The sequence below is a fragment of the Entelurus aequoreus genome, linkage group LG12 (assembly GCF_033978785.1).
Source record: "Entelurus aequoreus isolate RoL-2023_Sb linkage group LG12, RoL_Eaeq_v1.1, whole genome shotgun sequence".
NCBI lineage: Eukaryota > Metazoa > Chordata > Actinopteri > Syngnathiformes > Syngnathidae > Entelurus > Entelurus aequoreus.
In genome coordinates this window covers 67,291,274-67,312,257 of record NC_084742.1, presented here as the reverse complement: position 1 = coordinate 67,312,257, position 20,984 = coordinate 67,291,274, and the positions used below count along the sequence as shown (strand labels likewise).

General features: G+C 41.3%; 1 long non-coding RNA gene across 1 annotated transcript in view; it reads right to left on the bottom strand.

The window, feature by feature from the left end:
- The window catches only part of LOC133662938 (uncharacterized), a 216,453-nt gene extending 198,628 nt beyond the window's left edge, over positions 1-17,825 (bottom strand). The window contains exons 1-2 of the long non-coding RNA XR_009828191.1: positions 17,764-17,825; positions 14,395-14,434 (exon numbers count right to left, since the gene is read on the bottom strand). This is a non-coding gene — a long non-coding RNA (uncharacterized LOC133662938). The remainder of the gene's footprint in view (positions 1-14,394; positions 14,435-17,763) is intronic.
- Positions 17,826-20,984: the final 3,159 nt, after the last annotated feature.

Here is a 20,984-nt window from a genome sequence, read left to right as displayed (position 1 = left end):
GACTGGCAGGAAATGGAGGGCAGAGGAAGCAGTTCAAGAGGCAGATGCAAGGCTGCGACACAGGAGCCTGGTTGGAGTAGTCACACGGGGTCGAGCTGGGCTAGGATCCTATCCAACTCCCCAACTGAACACCAGGGGGAAGGAAGGCCGACATCTTGTTCAGGATGAGATGAGAGCAGCAGTGGAGGAGACGAGAACTTGCAAGGCTGTTGGAATGAAGCAACAAGGAGCTTGGACAAGATGGGAGAATGCGGTTGAGAGGAGAGTGACCTGGGCTGAGCTTTGGAAAGCCGAGCCGCAACGCATCAAATTCCTCATCCAGGCAGTGTATGATGTGCTCCCAAGCAGGGAGGTTGTCCGTAGAGCCAAGGCAAGCTCTGCACCAGGACCGAGTGGCACTTTATACAAAGTGTATAATAACTGTCCCAAACTCCTGCTGCGTCTGTGGAAAATCCGGCAAGTCTTCTGGAGAAGGTGGAGGATCCCTGAGCAATGGCGAGTGGCGGAAGGGGTATGGATCCCAAAGGAGGCAAACTCCACTCAGCTAGACCAGTTCCGCATCATCTCCCTGCTGTGTGTTGAGGCAAAGGTTTTCTTCAGCGCTGTTTCCAAACGACTGCGTACTTACCTGGCAAAGAACACCTACATCGATACATCTGTCCAGAAAGGAGGCATATCAGGAATGTCAGGATGTATGGAGCTCACCGGTGTGGTGACGCAGCTCATTCGGGAGGCTCAAGAGAACAAGGGCCACCTATCAGTACTGTGGCTTGACCTGGCAAATGCATTCGGCTCCATTACGCACAAGCTTGTTCAACTCACTCTGATGAAACATCATGTTCCCAGCAGGTGTAGAGACCCCATTGCTGATTACTACAGCAATTTCAGGATGAGGGGGTCTTCCGGAGCAACAACATCCAGTTGGCACAAGATGGAGATTGGTATCATCACAGGGTGTACAATCTCTGTGACACTGTTCTCACTAGCCATGAACATGCTCACCAAGTCTGCTGAGCCAGAGTGCAGAGGGCCTCGCACAAATTCCGGACCAAGGCAACCACCCATCAGGGCATTCATGGATGACCTCACAGTCACGACAAAATCAGTCCCAGGCTGCCGCTGGATTCTGAAGGGACTTGAAAAGTTGGTGGAGTGGGCCCGGATGCGTTTGAAACCCGCAAAATCCAGATCAATGGTGCTGAAGAAGGGGAAGGTGGAGGACAAGTACCGGTTTAACATCACAGGCACAGCCATCAAGTAGCCAGTCAAGAGCTTGGGCAAGGTTTTTGACTGCTCTCTGAGAGACACAACATCCATCCAGTCGACACGCGCTGAGTTGGATGGCTGGCTGAAATCCGTGGACAAGTCGGGCCTACCTGGGAGGTTTAAAGTCTGGATTTACCAGCATGGCATTCTTCCCAGGATCCTGTGGCCCCCTCCTCGTCTACTCGTTCCCCATCTCGACAGTTGAGATCCTAGAGCGGAGGGTCAGCAACCGCCTCCGGAGATGGCTGGGACTACTTAAGAGCCTGAGTAGCATTGCACTCTACAGGAACAGCAACAAACTGCAGGTGCCCTTCTAATCCTTGGAAGAGGAATTTAAGGTAACTAGAGCCAGAGAAGTGGTTCAGTACAGGGACTCAAGTGATCCGAAGGTGGCCAAAGCAGGGATCAAGTGAGGACTGGCAGGAAATGGAGGGCAGAGGAAGCAGTTCAAGAGGCAGATGCAAGGCTGCGACACAGGAGCCTGGTTGGAGTAGTCACACGGGGTCGAGCTGGGTTAGCTAACCCTAACCCTGGGCTAGGATCCTATCCAACTCCCCAACTGAACACCAGGGGGAAGGAAGGCCGACGTCTTGTTCAGGATGAGGTGAGAGCAGCAGTGGAGGAGATGAGAACTTGCAAGGCTGTTGGAATGAAGCAACAAGGAGCTATCTACCCCCCAAACAAGGATTTGGGGGGTAGATATTGCATATTTTGTGTTTTTGCCATTTGAAAAAGGGCGTTAAACAAAACATAAACATTTTTTATAAATGACGGATAGATCTGAAGTTGATTGAGAGAAAAAAAAAATTATGATTTATTTTTAACACTTATGAGGGGCTCTTTTGGATCCCTAAGAATTTTAGTGGTACTTTTTTTTAAACTGTCATTCCTTAAAGAAATATTGATAAATTAAGTAAAGCTAGTACAAATTATTGACCTCCAATTACTTCACATTAAATATTCCACTTAAAAAAAATTGGGGGGTAAATAATGCATAATTTGTGTTTTTGCTACATAAAAATGGCCTTTATCACAGCTGTTTGTTTTATGGAGGAATGTAGTCCATCATAGAACTGGCATCCAATGTTGTTCAAAATCATTGATTTTTAATCAGGAATTGTTTTGAATTGAGAATCAATTCTGAATCGTTACCCAGTATTTATTAACAAAAACTACTGCAACATGGGGGACAAGTCTTAGGCGCGCACACACACACACACACACACACACACACACACACACACACACACACACACACACACACACACACACACACACACACACACACACACACACACACACACACACACACACACACACACACACACACACACACACACACACACACACACACACACACACACACACACACACACACACACACACACACACGTTTAGTCTTCAAGAAAAGTGAACCCCCTCGCTGACTAATGCAGGAGCCTATATGTGTGTTTCCTGTCTGGTTGCATGTCGGCTGTGAGACAAAGAGTCCAGTAAAACGCCGGCTGTGGAATAAAAGAGTCATTGTTCACCGAGGTGGTCCCAGTAGGACCCCAAACCACAGCCCGGGACGCAGACGAACCCTACAGTACACACGTAGGTTCAAATATAAACACAATGCTTATGTACAATAACTTTTTGTTAGAGGGTGGCAGTTGCACAGAGGTAAATATTTGGGTGTTGGATATAAACGGTGTACACACACCAGTCTGTGTCACTTTAGCTACTTCCTTCCTGTCGGGTGATGATGTTTAGTCTCCCCTCGCCACACTCAGATTGGTGCATTTGATCTCCTCCACTTCCTGTTTGCAATCCCGCACAACCCTGCGGCACCTCTCCGCGTGCAGACCTGGGATCAGCCCAGTCACGGTCAACACATGTGTGGGGGGTCGGTTGATCACTGGTCTTGAGATGGGATCCGTCTGCTCAACAGCTGATCCGTGGTCTGAGTCACAGACAGGCACACTGGAGAGATGAACTGGTGGGTTGTTCTGTACTCCCCAGCACAAGTCCTGCTCCCTTTGGGGGATTTATTTGTTTTTGTTGGCCCACTACTTCTGAATCTCTGCATGCAAACGGAAGCAAATTTGACAAAACGTGCAACCATGTGCAAAACGTGCAACCATGTGCTATTATATTATGATTTATGAACTTAATTGGTTCTTCACCGGGGTTTGTAAATCAAAAAGTTCTTACAGTGAAGCAAACTTCTCCATAAGAAACATAGTAAATATGAATAATGGGTTCCAGCCTCGACAAAAGTCCATATTTTAGTGAAGGTTTGTACGCTTTGAACACAAAAGTGATTTATAGTACTGCATATCAAACATAGCAAGGTGATGGATCAAGGTACCCTCGGTGCTAGGTACCCTAGCACCTCCAAAACCCTCAAATCTAAACTCCAAACATCTCAGAACAAGCTAGTCAGGTTACTTCTAGACCTCCACCCCAGATCCCACCTCACTCCTACCCACTTCTTTAAAGTGGGCTGGCTCAAGGTGGAGGACAGAGTTAAACAACTTGCACTGAGCCTAGTCTATAAAATCCACTGCACCTCCCTGATACCGAAGTACATGTCAAACTACTTCCTTAACGTAAATGACCGCCATAACCACAACACCAGGGGGAGCTCCACTAACCACGTTAAACCCAGATTCCGAACTAACAAAGGTCTTAACCCATTCTCTTTCTATGCCACATCAATGTGGAATGCGCTCCCAACAGGTATAAAAGAAAGGGCATCTCTATCCTCCTTCAAAACTGCAATAAAAGTTCACCTCCAGGCAGCTACAACCCTAAACTAACACCCTCCCCGGATTGCTAAACAATGAAATGCAGATACTTTTTCTTATGCCTTCTGATCTCTCTCTCTCTCTCTCTACTTGCTGTCCATATCCTACTCCCCCCCCCCCCTCCACACCCCTGATTGTAAATAATGTAAATAATTCAATGTGATTATCTTGTGTGATGACTGTATTATGATGATAGTATATATGATAGTATATATCTGTATCATGAATCAAATCTAAGTGGACCCCGACTCAAACAAGTTGAAAAACTTATTCGGGTGTTACCATTTAGTGGTCAATTGTACGGAATATGTACTTCACTGTGCAACCTACTAATAAAAGTCTCAATCAATCAATCAATCAACTTTCTCTTTATCAACAAGGACAAACGAAAACAACAAGCTTAACTCTCCTGTCTGCGCTGCTCTGCCAACACGCACAGAAGTCACTTTGGTGCCCTCACAAACAATTACAAATCACAACAATCCTTAACTTTAATAACCATATTGCTAGAATAATAAACATTTAAAAAGTAAAATCCACTTACGTTGTAAACATTTGCAAGGATGAACTGACGAACGGCGGGTGGGATGGGGGGACTGTGTGTGTGTGTGTGTGTGTGTGTGTGTGTGTGTGTGTGTGTGTGTGTGTGTGTGTGTGTGTGTGTGTGTGTGTGTGTGTGTGTGTGTGTGTGTGTGTGTGTGTGTGTGTGTGTGTGTGTTGAAAGAGACGAGTGCCTTCTCGACTATGTTGACACTACATGCCAAAGTGGACCAAATCAGATTAAAATACAGTAGTGTAGTAGACCTAAGTATTCATTAAAAGAAGGCAGAGGTTGTATTCAACACATTTATCATTTGTGCCACATTACACAGTTTGAACAGTAATACTGTGTTTGAATATTTCATTAAGTGATTATTTAGCGTACCACTAGATGGAGCTTGCGTACCAGTACCACAGTTTGAGAACGAGCGGTGTAGATGGAGAGTAAGCAGATATTAACTGGAAATTAACAAGTAGATTAATAAGAGAAAATATAAAAACTGTTCAGTACACCACATGTAAGAGTGTGAATCGATCCATGGTGTCGACACTAAGGTTAATATCATTATATATATGACCAATACTAGAGTGATTGATCAATGTTTTTATTCCCTCAAAATGATTTGTATCTTGTTTTTGTTTATGTGTACAAATCAAGGGAATAAGATCCTGGACTCAGGAGGACTTGAAAAGACTAATAGATATACAGTAAGTGTTTAGTTATTGTGTACTATTGACTTGGTTTTGATCAAACATTTGTATGCAATAAAACAGAATAAGGAACTGGTTCCAATATTGTGCTGTCCATAGTGCTCACAAATAAATATAAAAAAAATAAAAGTTCACACACGTGCTGGTATCAGCGGATCTCACTCATGGATGATCGGTATCGGAAGCATAAATCACTGACCGGAACATTCTTAATTAGAACTGCAAATTAACTTTTTTCTGTTGATTCTCAGTTTGTTTTCTTCAGACGTAATCAAGGTTGGTCTGCGTTGTTTAATGTAGAGCATCAAATTTGATGAGACGACTAGAAAGCTGAGACATCCACAAACAAAAATAATCTATTGACTGGCTCGTTAACACGAACAATCAGTCATTTATCCTAATGTGACACCACAGTGGGATTTACTCTGACCCAGCAGATATGCTCACATTTTCAGTGGAGCCATAATAAATTCATAAAAGAAGCAAACTTCATGAATGTTTTTTGTGAGCAACAAGTATGTGCTCCAATCACTACATCACAACAAAATAAGAAATGATTGTAAAGTCAAGACAGCCATGACATGATGTTCTTTACAAGTGTATGTACACTTTTGACCAGGACTATATGTGCACCCAGGATGATATTTGATTAGTATTAGAAGTGGCCCGCAGGCCACAGCCGCCTGCTGCTGTTTTGCACGCACCAATACGCCATCAGTGTTGGTGCTAGAAATTGTCAAAATGGGTTGCCAGGGACCCCATCAAGTCATAAAAATGGGGTCTCACAGTACAGTTTTCACTCAGTAGATTGGTGTTCTATCAAAGTTGTGTATTACAACCAAACTCAAAACGCGTTTCGTGCTGACGTGCATACAGGGCCGGCCCGTGGCATAGGCCGTATAGGCAAATGCTAAGGGCGCCGTCCATAAGGGGGCGCCACGCCAGTGCCACAAATGTTGGAGAAAAAAAAAAAAAACATAGTTGGTACTATTATTTCTAAATACAAAAAATAATCCCACGTTAATTAAAATGCAAAGTAAAGCCTATTTAATAGAAATATTTTTTGTTACAACATTACGCCCCCCCCCCACTCCCCCCGCACGGTGCGCCCCTCCCTTCCCGTGTCATGACTCTTGCCACATCAAAAAATCAACACAAGATGTCAAAACGCCCAAAACTGTCAGGTGCCCAGGGAAGAAAAAAGAGAAAAGAAGAGGAGAAACGAGAAAAAGACAGAGGTAGCAGGTAGGTAACGTTAGCCTACATGAAATTATTTGTCTGTTACAGAATGTGATAGTAACCTGGCTTTAGCATTAAGCTAATGTTACATGATTCGGCAATTGCTAATCAATAAATAGCCAGTTCTGTTTTAACGTCGGGTTAATATTGTGGAGGGGGCTAAATTGTTATAGAAAATAATAATGTAACGTTGGGTAATTACAGTACTCCCACCTTACATTCCTCAGGGACATTTGTATTAGATCTTTTAAGCAGGTGTTTTCTGTTTACATTGTTATTGCCTTCTGGTTAGCTAATGTTTGCCCTGCAGGTAATAGTCACTTTTCCACCCCTTTATATATTAGGTATAGTTGTAAGCCTAGTTGTTAAAGTGCACATCATCAATGTTAATTAAGCAATATCACATGAGAGGGAATGCTGTTTTTTAATTTGAGCACTGCTGTGATTCGGTTAAAGATAATCATAACAACATTCTCATATATTATGTTAATTTGCTTTCTTTAAGTACAAAAAAAGGTCAAAAACAAAGCTATTCGGTTTCTTGTGAGTATATATACTTCACTGCCGATGTGGGGGGGGGCACCTAAAATCTTGCCTAGGGCGCCAGATTGGTTAGGGCCAGGCCTGCGTGCATATGACTCCAGGGTTGTAGTTTGGAGACCCCTGCATTAAATGATCTGTATTTTGTGTATGCTACCATGTCTTCCAAATCCCTCTGAGCACAACCAAAGGGTGGCGCCACACACACAAGTAATTTACAGAGTCAACGCTCTCCAGCTTTCTAAATATGTTTGTATATATGTAAATAAATATGTCATTAACATGTAAATTAAATATGTAAATTTGTATGTACCTACGCAGTGGCCTAGTGGTTAGAGTGTCAAACCCTGGCCGAGTCATACCAAAGACTATAAAAATGGGAGCCATTACCTCCCTGCTTGGCACTCAGCACCAAGGGTTGGAATTGGAGGTTAAATCAGCAAAAATGATTCCCTGGCGCGGCACCGCTGCTGCCCACTGCTCCCCTCACCTCCCAGGGGGTGAACAAGGGTCAAATGCAGAGGACACATTTCACCACACCTAGTGTGTGTGTGAGACAATCATTGCTACTTTAACTTTTTACCTCTTAAGGCCCAAGCTGTTTGTTTACATGCTTTTTTTCTTTTTCTTTGCTATTTGGGCTTATTGGACCCTAATTACAATAAATACTAAGAATCATCTTTTTATATGATGTACTTAGTCCATAAGTACACAAACGTGTACTTCATGTTTAGTGACATGCTAATTCTTATTTTTACACTTATTTTTTTCCAAATTCCATTGTATGTTATACTCTTCTGACACCACCAGATGGCAGTATAAGTGTCCACATAAGCGGCCGTAAGACCCCAATTCAGTAGTGTACACAATTTTGGAAATAAGAGCTAAAAGGTGCTGTCCACGCATGTGGCCACTAAGCCTTTAGAGGTTTTTAACATAATGTTCAGTTAAGTTTCAGTTTATTTGGAACGTGCCTACGATGCAATGTAATGCGTCACATATTTTCAGTTGTTTCATTACAGCACATCCGAAAAGGAGTAGGAAGAAGCTGAGCTTATTTCATCTTACCCATTTTCCAATATTAGTTTAGAATGCATTCAAGAAAAGGTTGAGTGCAATAAATGAACTGCAAAGCGAAGACGCAGACAAGGGGTTTGCAACTACAAAAGGTGGTAGGACAACCAGTGATGGACTATCACCTGTTGCACAGCTGCCTTCGAACAGTCACATCCACACACAGCTGTGACAGAGAGGAGAGCAGCTTGTTAAAGTAAAGAAAAGAAAAGAAAAACACACACTCTGGGCTGTCTTGGATATGACAGGTCTGAGTACAACAACCGATCTCTCCTTACGTCCGCGGGAAAAAACAAAGAGTAAAACATATGATGGCTGATGTCTGTTCACTTAAACTGTCACACCCTGGAGAGACCTGACTTCCCTCTGCCAGTCACACAAATTATAGCTCTCCTTTTCCTCCTCGCTCCCATTTCCAGCCGCCTATTTGGCAAGTTGTCTTCCTTTAAAATGTAAACTGTCTGAAGGCCTTTGGGAGAACATACTGTACATCAGGCCTGGGCAATTATTTTGACTCAGGGGCCACATTTAGAGAAAAAAAATGTGTCTGGGGGCCGGTATATCTATTTTTAGGGACACTAATACAAAACTTCACAATAATATCTGATTGAATGCTAAAAACGTTATGACAGACCGCCTTAAAAAACGTAAAGGAATTTTAAATGTTTCTATGAACGATAAAACATTGAATATTGACAAAATATGAATGTCACACCCCCTTTCGCTCGACATATTTTACAATCAAGTGAAACGCAACAAAAATGCAACAAATAGTGAAATATGAACGTGAAGGGTACAAAATAAACCCACCTACAATCTGATATATCACTAAGCTTTAGAACTTTGTTGTGAAAAGCTCCTTCCGCATCTGTGGAAACGCTTCCCGCCCACACTGCTTGGTGCCTCGTCTGAACTGCTGTGACGTAGATGATCATAGTAACTAATTAGATGACCATAGTAACTAATTAGATTACCATAGTAACTGGTATATCATCCATAAGCGCAGATTTCAACCATTGAAATACTTTGTATAGTTCAAGACTTCCGGTCATTAGAAAACATCAGTGCACATCACAATGGCAGCTACACTTTACATCTTAAAGATGTAAAAAAATTATTTGGGAATGTCCGGCTGGCCAGACTGAAAAGCTTAACGGGCCGCATGTGGCCCCCGGGCCTTAATTTGCCCAGGTCTGCTGTACATGCATGGAAGCCAGTGTTGGCGTTAGCGCACTTTTTGTGTCTTGTTACGCATTCAAATCAGAAAGGACGGAAAATTTCATAAGTTCGCACGAATGTATTATTTGTTTTTTTTAAGCGATTATCGCTTTCCGCCAGTGTTTTGTTTTGTGCGTCCATTCTCCCTTTTCTGTCTACACACTGTGTCTGCTTGTAAGTACTCCGTGTGTGTGTGTGCTGCCGGACATGCTCCCGTGCTCGTAAAACCAGCAATGTCATGATGTGACGACGCGCCGTCATGCCTGTAAAAAAAAGAAAAAAGAAAAGGGGAACCGGTACTTTTTAAACAGAGTATAGCAGTGTTTTTCAACTACTGTGCCGTGAGATATTGTTTGGTGTGCCGTGGGAGTTTATGTACTTTCACCTAATTGGGTTAAAAATGTTTTTTGCAAACCAGTAGTTATAATCCGCAAATGTGCCGTTGTTGAGTGTCTGTGCTGTCCAGAGATCGGCAGAGTAACCATGTAATACTCTTCCATACCAGTAGGTGGCAGCAGGTGGCTAATTGCTTTGTAAATGTCGGGAACGACGACAATGGTTTGCAGGTAAAAATGTATCTAATGCTTAAACCAAAAATAAACAAAAGGCGAGTGCCGCTAAGAAAAGGCACTGAACCTTAGGGATGGCTATGCAAAACTAAAACAAAGTAAACAAAAACAGAATGCTGGACGACAGCAAAGACTTACAGCGTGTGGAGCATACGGCGTCCACAAAGTACATCCGTACATGACATGACAATCAACAACAAAATAGGAGCGCAAGACAAGAATTATAACACTACACACAGGAAAACACCAAAAAACTCCAAATAAGTCAGGGTGTGATGTGACAGGTCATGACAGTACACCTACTTTGAGACAAGAGCTACAGTGATGCATGGTTGGTTATGGTTTAAATTAATATCCAACAATTGTGAGAACGACTTTTTATTGTCAATATCGGCTGCTGAGTTTCATTTTTTTTAATGTTTTCTGCTGGTGGTGTGCCTCGGGATTTTTTCAATGAAAAAAATGTGCCCCGGCTCAGAAAAGGTTGAAAAACACTGGAGTATAGTATCGTTTTTGATTCATTAGTACCGCGATTCTATACTAGTACCGGTATACCATACAACCCTAGTCAGGTGTTTAATATGTAGCCATTGTTGTGCATTTAATCATTTAACATGAAAAAAAAAACCTGTTCTCACTTCAAAACTGCATCTCTAATCCGGATAATCTCTTTGGTATTACAATTATTCTTCCAAGGATGTGCTCACTAGCTTTAGTGTCAGTTGTACAGATATTATAAAAATGATCACAATTATAACCCATGTAGGGCAAAGATGAATTGCAAAACACCTTCATTGGTAATCATAGTGACAGAAGTATGTGTGAATTATGTAATGCAAAAAGTGAATTCATTATTGTGGTGGAAAAGGCAGAAAGGAGGCTGAAACTGTCCCGTATGAAACCACTTTGACCGCGTGCGTTCTGCCTGCAGTTGAGCCGAGCGTATACTGTATTCCTCTAATCAGCTTTCTCACGGGCATTCACACACACGCAAGTAGATTTAGTACATTATCATATCCCCAAGTGGAACAAGAGCAATAATTCTATCCCAGCATGGTAACAAATGCTATTTAAAGGAGATTAATTCCACAAGAGGATTATTCCCGCGTTACACAGAATAGGATGGGAGGATGGCTTCCGTGGGTGGTGGACAACATTTGATCTCACAAACATCTCTATAATCCCAGGTGGAACTCCTGCTGGTGTTCAAAAGACTGCGCGCGTGTGTGTGTGTGCGTGTGTGTGTGTGTGTAACTTGAATGAACAATTAGAATGAATAATCTAAAGGTTGGTGATGAAAAACTCTAAGAGCCTTACAGTACAGGATGAAAATAGTTCTAAAAGTTATGGTTTTGGTACGTAAGACACCTCATGGTACAAATATAAGACATCCTGGATAATTGTTGTACAACTGGCGGCCCACGAGCCACATCCAGCCTGCCATAGCTTTTCATTTGGCCCGCCGAACATCCCCCATATAGGCTTGATGAAAGCATTCAAACGAGGGTGGCTCATGTGTGCAGTACTCCCGCCACCCCACAGGGGGAAGAGCGAGGCACAATGAAGCCATACTGGGGTGAGTAGAAGAAGACTACTCATTCAAGCCTGAAAAAGAAGTCTGAATAAATTTCGACTGGACATCTAAGTATGAATGTTCTGCCCGAGCAAGTGCTCCAGTCATTGTTTCCTGTCGGACCTTTTAAGCGACGGACACATTGTTCTAGACGGTGGAAATTCACACGTGTAAGCGTCATCATGAAACTTGGGTCAAATATTTCTAAGTAGATTTTGTGCATAACACTAAACATATTTTATTTATGTAAAATACACACTGGAGGTTATACATTAGTAACGTTTATGTTATGTTTATTTTTAAACACCTAAATGAAGGAAGAAGTTTAAAATAATAAAATTGAGGAAGGCAAAACTTCAAAAGAAGGAACATCAATCCTCAACAAAATTTCTGGAGCTTCTGTTTCTTCATGCTTTTAACTATCAGCACACGCAGGAAACGGGTAGCGAGGGCAGAATAATGAATGAACAGGACATAAAAAGACTTCAAATGGGCTCTAGATCCCACATGTAAGACAACCCGTATTTTTCTGACTTTTCTTGAGAAAAAAACGATGTTAAATATGTGTAATATTTGTGTCAATTAACTCTAATTTAAATAATTGAATGTTAGATAATGTATTTATTTTATTTATTATTATAAAAAAAATATATTATGTTTTTTTTAATTATTTTTTCAACCAAATAACATGAATATCAAATAAAACAAATACATACTGTGGTATGTTTTTTATTTAAATCCATCTTAGTTGAAAAATAAACAGGCTGTGATATTATCGTGGTGTTGTGTATCGTCATGGGACAAACGGCCGTTACTGTGTTCTTGGTTCTTTTTTTTAAGTTATAAGTTCCATGTACTTATCTTTCAAAAGGTAAGACATCTGGAGGGTTAAATCATCTTACCTAATTGAACCCAACATACATCTCAACTACGCAAACAAAAACTAGCTCAGTGGTGTACAAACTTTTTGACTTGGGGGCTAAACAATTTCAAAGAACGATATAGATATAAATATACATATGACCAACCACAGGAGATATATATATATATATATATATGTATATATATATATATATATATATATATATATATATATATATATATATATATATATATATATATATATATAAATATAGGGCTGTAAAAAATAACAAGTTAACTAATGTGATTAGTCACAAAAAATTGCATTAATCATGTATTAATAATGTGCCGATTAATCAGGCAATTTGTATTTTCTTTTAAATAATATTTACATTAATTTAGTTAAGAGTTTTTACCTTAACATCAACTGGTTACATAAGAAGCAGCGTGGGTTTTATATAAGATCAGTAATCAGGTGCATGCATACGCATACATCATTTCGCTTCATAATAAACATGACAGGACTTTAGATTAAACTTTTGCCAGGTTTTGAGCAAATAAATAGTGTACATTTAAGTAAAACGTTTCTGTACAACATTCTGACGATAAAATTGCATTGGTGTCAAAAATATTGGGGTCTTTTAGATTAATTTAAGTCATGTAAGCGAGTATTTTGCTCTGATTAATCATGATTAATCCAAATTCAAGTGTGATTATTCTCATTAAAATATTAATCAGTTGGCAACACATACATATATACATATATATATACATACCGTAATTTCCGGACTATAAGCCGCTACTTTTCCCCCTCGTTCTGGTCCCTGCGGCTTATACAAGGGTGCGGCTTATTTACGGCCTGTTCTTCTCCGACACCGACGAAGAGGATTTCGGTGGTTTTAGTACGCAGGAGGAAGACGATGACACAATGATTAAAGACTGACTTTTCATATACCGGTAGGCTGGTTATTTTGATAACGTACAGGCGAGCACTTTGTATTACTTTGCACCGTTGTATTATTTGTACTCAGCACGAATGCTGTTCGCCATGTCAAAGATGTGAAAGTTTGATTGAATGATTGAAAGATTTATTGTTAATAAATGGGACGCTTTGCGTTCCCAAACAGTCATCTCTGTCCCGACAATCCCCTCCGTGGTAGCAGGAACCCTTATATACTACGGTAATTACACATCAAAACCCTGCGGCTTATAGTCGGGTGCGGCTTATATATGGAGCAATCTGTATTTTCCCCTAAATTTAGCTTGTGCGGCTTATAGTCCGGTGCGGCTTATAGTCCGGCAATTACGGTACATACATACATACATACATACATACATACATATATATATATATATACACACACACACACACATACACACATATATACAGCCTATACATATGTGATATATGATAAGTAATTAATATAATTGGACATTAATAGGATGTAAAAGTTCAACTCCTACATTGTTTACTTCCGTGACGACCTCCTTCAAGTTTTGCAATCAATCAGAAATATCAAGCAGCTAAAATGCTCCAAACATGGATACGTGAGGAGAGAAAGTTTAGCATTTTTTCCCATCGTGCATTGCAGGGGATTTCAATCTGTGTAATTTTGAATGATGTGTTGTGCTTGGACATGTTTTATAATATTCACAAAGTTCAGTGAGCAGGTTGTGTTATGTGCGACCACGTGTGTTGACTTTTTGTGTCAGTTTATTTGCGCCATGAGTTGGGAAGGTTGTTTCGATTGGGTCATATGTAAAAATGCTGTGCTGTGGACACTTCAATGTACAATTCATGGTCATTAACCTGAATTACTGACATTGTCCACAAGACGGCGGCAAAGTTGCAGCAATGATACTGTCAGAGATTTGGGGGTTGAGTTTGGACACCCTGGATGAGCTCTTTTCTTTCTGTTCTGAGCGCTTTGAGCACATGGGTGTGACATTTTGCAGCAGATCCTCACGTAGTGGGAGCGAATGAACCTTAATGATAAAAAAGGACACTCACCTTCATCACCCAGGCGTGGGAGGCAGAAGACGAAGGCAGTCTGAGGAAAAGAAATGACAAATTAAAACTACTAGCAAACGCTGAATGAAGCAGTCCTCCACACTAATGATGGCATTGGTGCATTGCGAGCAGCAAATAAACAGCCTTGTTCCCTCCATGTGCCTCATTGTTTCTGTGTCTTTGTCACTCTCTCTAATGGGAATCTGTCCTTCTGCACCTTTATATATTCAAATAATAATACTCCACAAATAAGCGCTGGGTTCCTCCGGGTTAATGTCCATAAAATAAACCGTATTCACTCTCTCCAACAATTAGACTGACACTCAATACATTTAAGCAGCCCTGCTGGAGGAGAGCCACCATAGCGCACAATGAATCATTAATGAATCACCGATATCTCCATCCCACAATTACAAAAGCTTAATGAATGCAGCCTCTCCTTCTATTCAACCAGCTGGTTTGGCCTTGTTTTTGTTTCCGTCATCCATTGCTGCAACATGCAACACATCAACTTGACACAAATACAGTCTTACCTTACTTTTTGGACGCCCTACTTTTCATAGGATTCTGGGGGTTTTTTTGTGTGGGGTGCGAACGTTTTTACTAAGAATTTGTCACGTTTTTTTTCGGTTATCACACAGGCAAATGTAATGGTGATTATTTGTTCAAAATGTTAGGTTTTACACACCATCTTCAAGCCGCTTTCTGGCTCACCTTCACCAGCGTCTTCTCCTACCAGTAGTTTTTAGCACTTCCATAGCGGGTCTACTGACAGATACAAGTTAGAACTGTACACTAGTTTGTATTAGAAATGGCAACGAGGGGGGGATGAATGCCCCACAACAAAGAAGGAGCTTATTGACTACGATGTGGACTACAATGGCCTACAGGCACACATTTTCGGGACTTATGCAGATCCTAAATACACAACAGCAGGTGTCAATAGGTAAGAAAAGTTTGTTTGGCATAATGCTAGATAATATGTCCCCTAATAAGTGCCATTTTGTGGTCCTTATACACAAACAATAATAATACCGTATGTTGAAGCACAGTACGTCTGACTATGGTCGCCGTAATGCTTCGACAATCCATCAAGCGGTGCGGTTTCGTAGCTTACCAAAGTGGTACTAAAACATTTTGAGCGCCGTGTGTAATGTTCTATATTCTCAATGCTTGCTTGCTTACCTGTACTGGCTAGCGTCATTTATGTCAACCTGCAGTCCACATAAATCTTGTGTGACTGCCATCTACTGGTCACATAAAATCAGTCAGCACAACCATATTTAGAGCATCTACAAGGCGCACCGGGTAATAAGTCGCACCTTCGATTTTTGAGAAAATGAAAGGATTTTAAGTGCGAGTTAGAGTCCGAAAAATACAATAGGGTTATTTTGCCCACAAATCATTTTGCAGAATTGAGTGCCCAAGACAGGTGTGACATGTGGTGACACTACACCTACTTTGAGACAAGAGCTATAGTGATGCATGGTTGGTCATGGTTTAAAGTCGTATCCAACAATTGCGACAACAACTTTTTACTGTCAATATCGCCTGCTGAGTTTCATTTTTTAATATTTTCTGCTGGTGGTGTGCCTCGGGATTTTTTCAATGAAAAAAAATGTGCCTCGGCTCAGAAAAGGTTGAAAAACACTGCATTAACCAACACATAATGTGTAATACGTACAATATTTACTAGGGCTCTGAATCTCTGGGCACCACACAATTTGATCTCTTGGTACACAGCTGCATTGACTCTGGACTTGATGAAACACAGTGGACCAACACCAGCAGCTGACATGGCTCCCCAAACCATTGCTGACTGTGGGAACTTCACACTGGATTTCAAGCAACTTGGATTTTGCTCCTCTCCAGCCTTCCTCCAGACTCTAGCGCCTTGACTTCCAAATGAAATACAAAACTTGCTTTCGTCTGAAAACAGGACTCTGGACCACTCTGCAACTGTCCAGTGCTTCTTTTCCATAGCCCAAGTCAGACGCTTCTAGAGATTTTAGAGCACTACATGCTTCCATCTGTTGAAAAGCTCTATGGAGATGATGATTTCATTTTCCAGCATGATCTGGCACCTGCCCACAGTGCCAAAACCACCAGTAACTGGTGTACTGACCATGGCATTACTGTCCTCCATTGGCCTGCCAACTCCCCTGACCTGAACACCATAGAGAATTTGTGGGGTATTGTGAAGAAGAAGCTGAAAGACACCAGACCCAATAATGCAAATGAGCTAAAGGCTAATTTGGAGCATCCATAACACCTCAGCAATGCCACAGGCTGATTGCCTCCATGCCACGCCGCATTGATGCAGTAATCCGTGCAAAAGGATTCCCAACCAAGTACTGAGTGCATTAATTGACATTTTCAAATGTTTGATTTTGTTTTGCTGTTATAAATCTTTTTTTTTTAACTTGGTCTGAGGAAATATTCAAATTTTTTTAGATCGGATTTTCGAGTTTTCTTAAACTGTATGCCATAATCAGCAATATTAAAATAATAAAAGTTTCAGTTGATGTGTAATGAATACAGAATGTATGACATTTTTGTTTTTTTTAATTGCATTACAGAAAATAAAGAACTTTATCACAATATTCTAATTTTCTGAGACAGTCCTGTATATAAAAATTAAAATAAAAAATAAAATAAATATATATATATTTTTTAAATCAATTAACAATCATTAGAAATAAGAATTGCGGTTCATTAGAAAATCCTTTTTTTTTACACCCCCAATATTTACCGTATTTTCGTCATTTTACGCTTTACCAGAACTTCTTTCTTCAGCACATTAATTTCCATTTCCATAGCAGCGCACTTCACAAATGTGTGTTCCTACTTCCGGAAATAAACGTGTGTTCTAATCATGGCAAACTTGGTAACAGACAACGAAGACGGCTATTTTTGGACAAATAATTCACAACCTTACATTTTTGAAACCGAATATACGGAGAATTAACTACTGCTTCTAGAAGCCAGCACCGAGGAAGGGTGAAACGTTGGAACAGACGAGAGAGTGAGGTCGGTGTGACTTAACGGCATAAATGTGGAACTCGGAGCCGACGTAAATGACGTGCTTGTATAACGGGTCTGTACTTGTGATGGGTTTGCAGACGGCCATCAGACAATGGAGGTTTTATTCTGAAAATGAAGTAAAAATTACATCAACTCCTTCTCTGCTTCCTCAGCATTGCAAGTAGCAAGGTCAAGTTTGAACATTTTGATGAAATACACAACATTTTATCACTATGCAGCATTGACTGTATAATGCAAAAAGAAAACACTACCGACTAGCGGCCAAAATAAAGAACTGCGTGGGGAAGAAGTTCAATAAAAGCACATTTATAGTATTACACTTACTTGAAAATGAAGTAAACATCACATCAATTCCTCCTCTGCTTCCGACACGTGGAAAACATACTTTTACCGACAGGAGGTGGTGGTCACGTGACATGAAAGATAGAAAACAATACTTTTTACCGACAGGAAGTGGCGGTCACGTGACATCAAAGAGGACCGCTTCAAACAAATCGCGCCAATACGTGTCACTCAAATAAACGCTCGTCGAGCTCAAAGTAGCGGTTCGAACGACACAAAAACACTTGATATCTTAAGGGCACATTACAGTGAACAATATAGGGCAGAATATTACAAAAATAAACCGTTTGTTTTTGTTAGAAAACGACACAAAGCAAGGACACCAATTTGGACATGACTCACCTCCGCATGCAAAGTAGGAAATTGAAGAGGAAGGGGAGGAGCTACAGCAGCTACAGAAAAGGGAAGGGGAGGAGCTACCGCAGCTACAGGAAAAGGAAAGGGAGGAGCTACAGAAGATACTCGAAACTACAAAAGCCCGACAGGAAGGAGTAAAATAAAATACCAGTCAATCAACAAAAGTAAAGAACTATGTTAAATAAAAAACAATAATTAATTAATAACATAAAAACATTCAGAAATATTAATAAAGTGCATTTTTAACTCTGTTACACCTACCCAAAATCAACTTGAAAACACTTCCCAGCCCAGCTGGACCAAAAATACAACTGAGTAAGTCGCCATAACATTGATCATGATCATGCATGTTATTCATCAGAATCAGAATCAGAAATACTTTAATAATCCCCGAGGGGAAATAAAATATTTTCAGCACAATCCCATTCAAGAGCAGACAAACATTACAGGGAGACAGAACAGGATCAAACATTACAGGGAGACATAACAATATCAAACATTACAGAGAGACAGAACAGGATCAAACATTACAGGGAGACAGAACAGGATCAAACATTACAGGGAGACAGAACAGGATCGCTGACGGGTCCGCCAACTTCCGGCGCCCCTTACAAAAAAAGGTGAGAAACAGGTAAACGCTGGGGACGGGGGGGAGGAAAAAAATTCAGTCTACGCCTGGGCCCCTGGAGAGGAGGTCCAGACTGAGGCCGGGGGAAAAACCCTCATAGCCATAGCACACATAAACATGTGTGTAAGAGGGAAACATCAAAGAACACAAAGGACATTAAAGACATTAAAAGAGCAGAGCTAATGCAACCAGACATTTCTACACACAGCCACAAAAGTAAAAACAACAACAACAAAAATATAACATATACACTGTGGTGGCCTGTGCAGTGTTCAACGCCATCGTCTGCTGGGGTGGGGGGGAGCATGGCCAGAGACAGGAGCAGACCCAACAAAGCAACCAAGAGAGCCAACTCCACCCTCGGCCGCCCACCAACTCTCGGCCAGTGTCCAGTCCGCATGGATGAGCGAGGATACGTCCAAGGAGACCGAGGTGTCCGATACCTGCTCATTCAGCCAAGACACTGTGAAGCTTGTCCAGCTCTGCAGTCCTGTCTCTTCATCCACATCTCCTCCAGTCTCTCCAAACTCTGCAGCCTTGTCTCTTCATCCACATCTCCTCCAGTCTCTCCAAACTCTGCAGCCCTGTCTCTTCATCCACATCTCCTATCGTCTCTCCAAACTCTGCAGTCCTGTCTCTTCATCCACATGTCCTCCGGTCTCTCCAAACTCTGCAGCCCTGTCTCTTCATCCACATCTCCTCCAGTCTCTCCAAACTCCGCAGTCTTGTCTCTTCATCCACATCTCCTCCAGTCTCTCTAACTCTGCAGTCCTGTCTCTTCATCCACATCTCCTCTCGTCTCTCCAAACTCTGCAGTCCTGTCTCTTCATCCACATCTCCTCCGGTCTCTCCAAACTCTGCAGCCCTGCCTCTTCATCCACATCTCCTCCAGTCTCTCCAAACTCTGCAGTCTTGTCTCTTCATCCGCATCTCCTCCAGTCTCTCTAACTCTGCAGTCCTGTCTTTTCATCCACATCTCCTCCAGTCTCTCTAACTCTGCAGTCCTGTCTCTTCATCCACATCTCCTCCGGTCTCTCCAAACTCTGCAGCCCTGCCTCTTCATCCACATCTCCTCTGATCTCTCCAAACTCTGCAGCCCTGTCTCTTCATCCACATCTCCTCCGGTCTCTCCAAACTCTGCAGCCCTGTCTCTTCATCCACATGTCCTCCGGTCTCTCCAAACTTTGCAGCCTTGTCTCTTCATCCACATCTCCTCCGGTCTCTCCAAACTCTGCAGTCTTGTCTCTTCATCCACATCTCCTCCAGTCTCTCCAAACGGACACATGAGGATGACACAAGAGCACAGAGCTCCTGCCACCAGCAGCCACTACAGCGGCGCCATCTACATTACAACTATGATCATGCATGTTATTACAACTACATACACTGTCGAGCTAGCTGTGTACAAACAAAACATGAAATAATACTTTAAAGATACTTTAATATGATTGTACATGTTTGTCAGATTGCTGTCCTATCACAGTGTTGTGCATTACAAACTCAAAAGCCATTCAGCTGCTGACGCAAAGGCTAACTTACCTCTTGTCGTAGCTAGCTTACAGCAAAGTCGTAGCATGCGGTCGCAAGACGAAGTGTTACTAGGCTAGATAAACAGTTCCTCAGTATTCGCTCTTACAAAAACAATGTGGCTACAGCATAGTTGTTCTACAGGTTACGGATCGTAAATAAGGTATTGTTGGGGGGGTTTTGGGTGCATTTTTAAGAATGGATTGGTCCCATTAGATGTATTACTAGCCACCAAGAACGTGCCGATTTTTACAAATCAGAATTCCAAAAAACTTTTGTCTTCTTGTCACTCATTAGGATTGTGAATGATGGGCAAAGTTTGAAAAAAAGTTGCAGTTCCCTTCAAACCTGTTATGGTTGGACGAGGGAGTTGTGACGACACAGTTCCACAAAGGGGCAATATTGCTCTATGTATTTATTATATTTATATAAAAAATATAATATAATAAATAATGAACAATATAATTAATAAACTATAGAATGGTGTGTGACAAAATCCAAGAGTGTGTGTGTGAGGCTATGTGTGTGATTAGCTGTAGTGTGTGTTACCTAGTGTTGGATCGAGAGGAGGGACAAGACATGAAATGAACATTTACAGAATATTTCCGTGTAAATAACTCATTTCACAACAAGTATATATCTATGGCTTATTTAAAAATTGTATTTTTTAAAAATGTATTTTATTTATTTT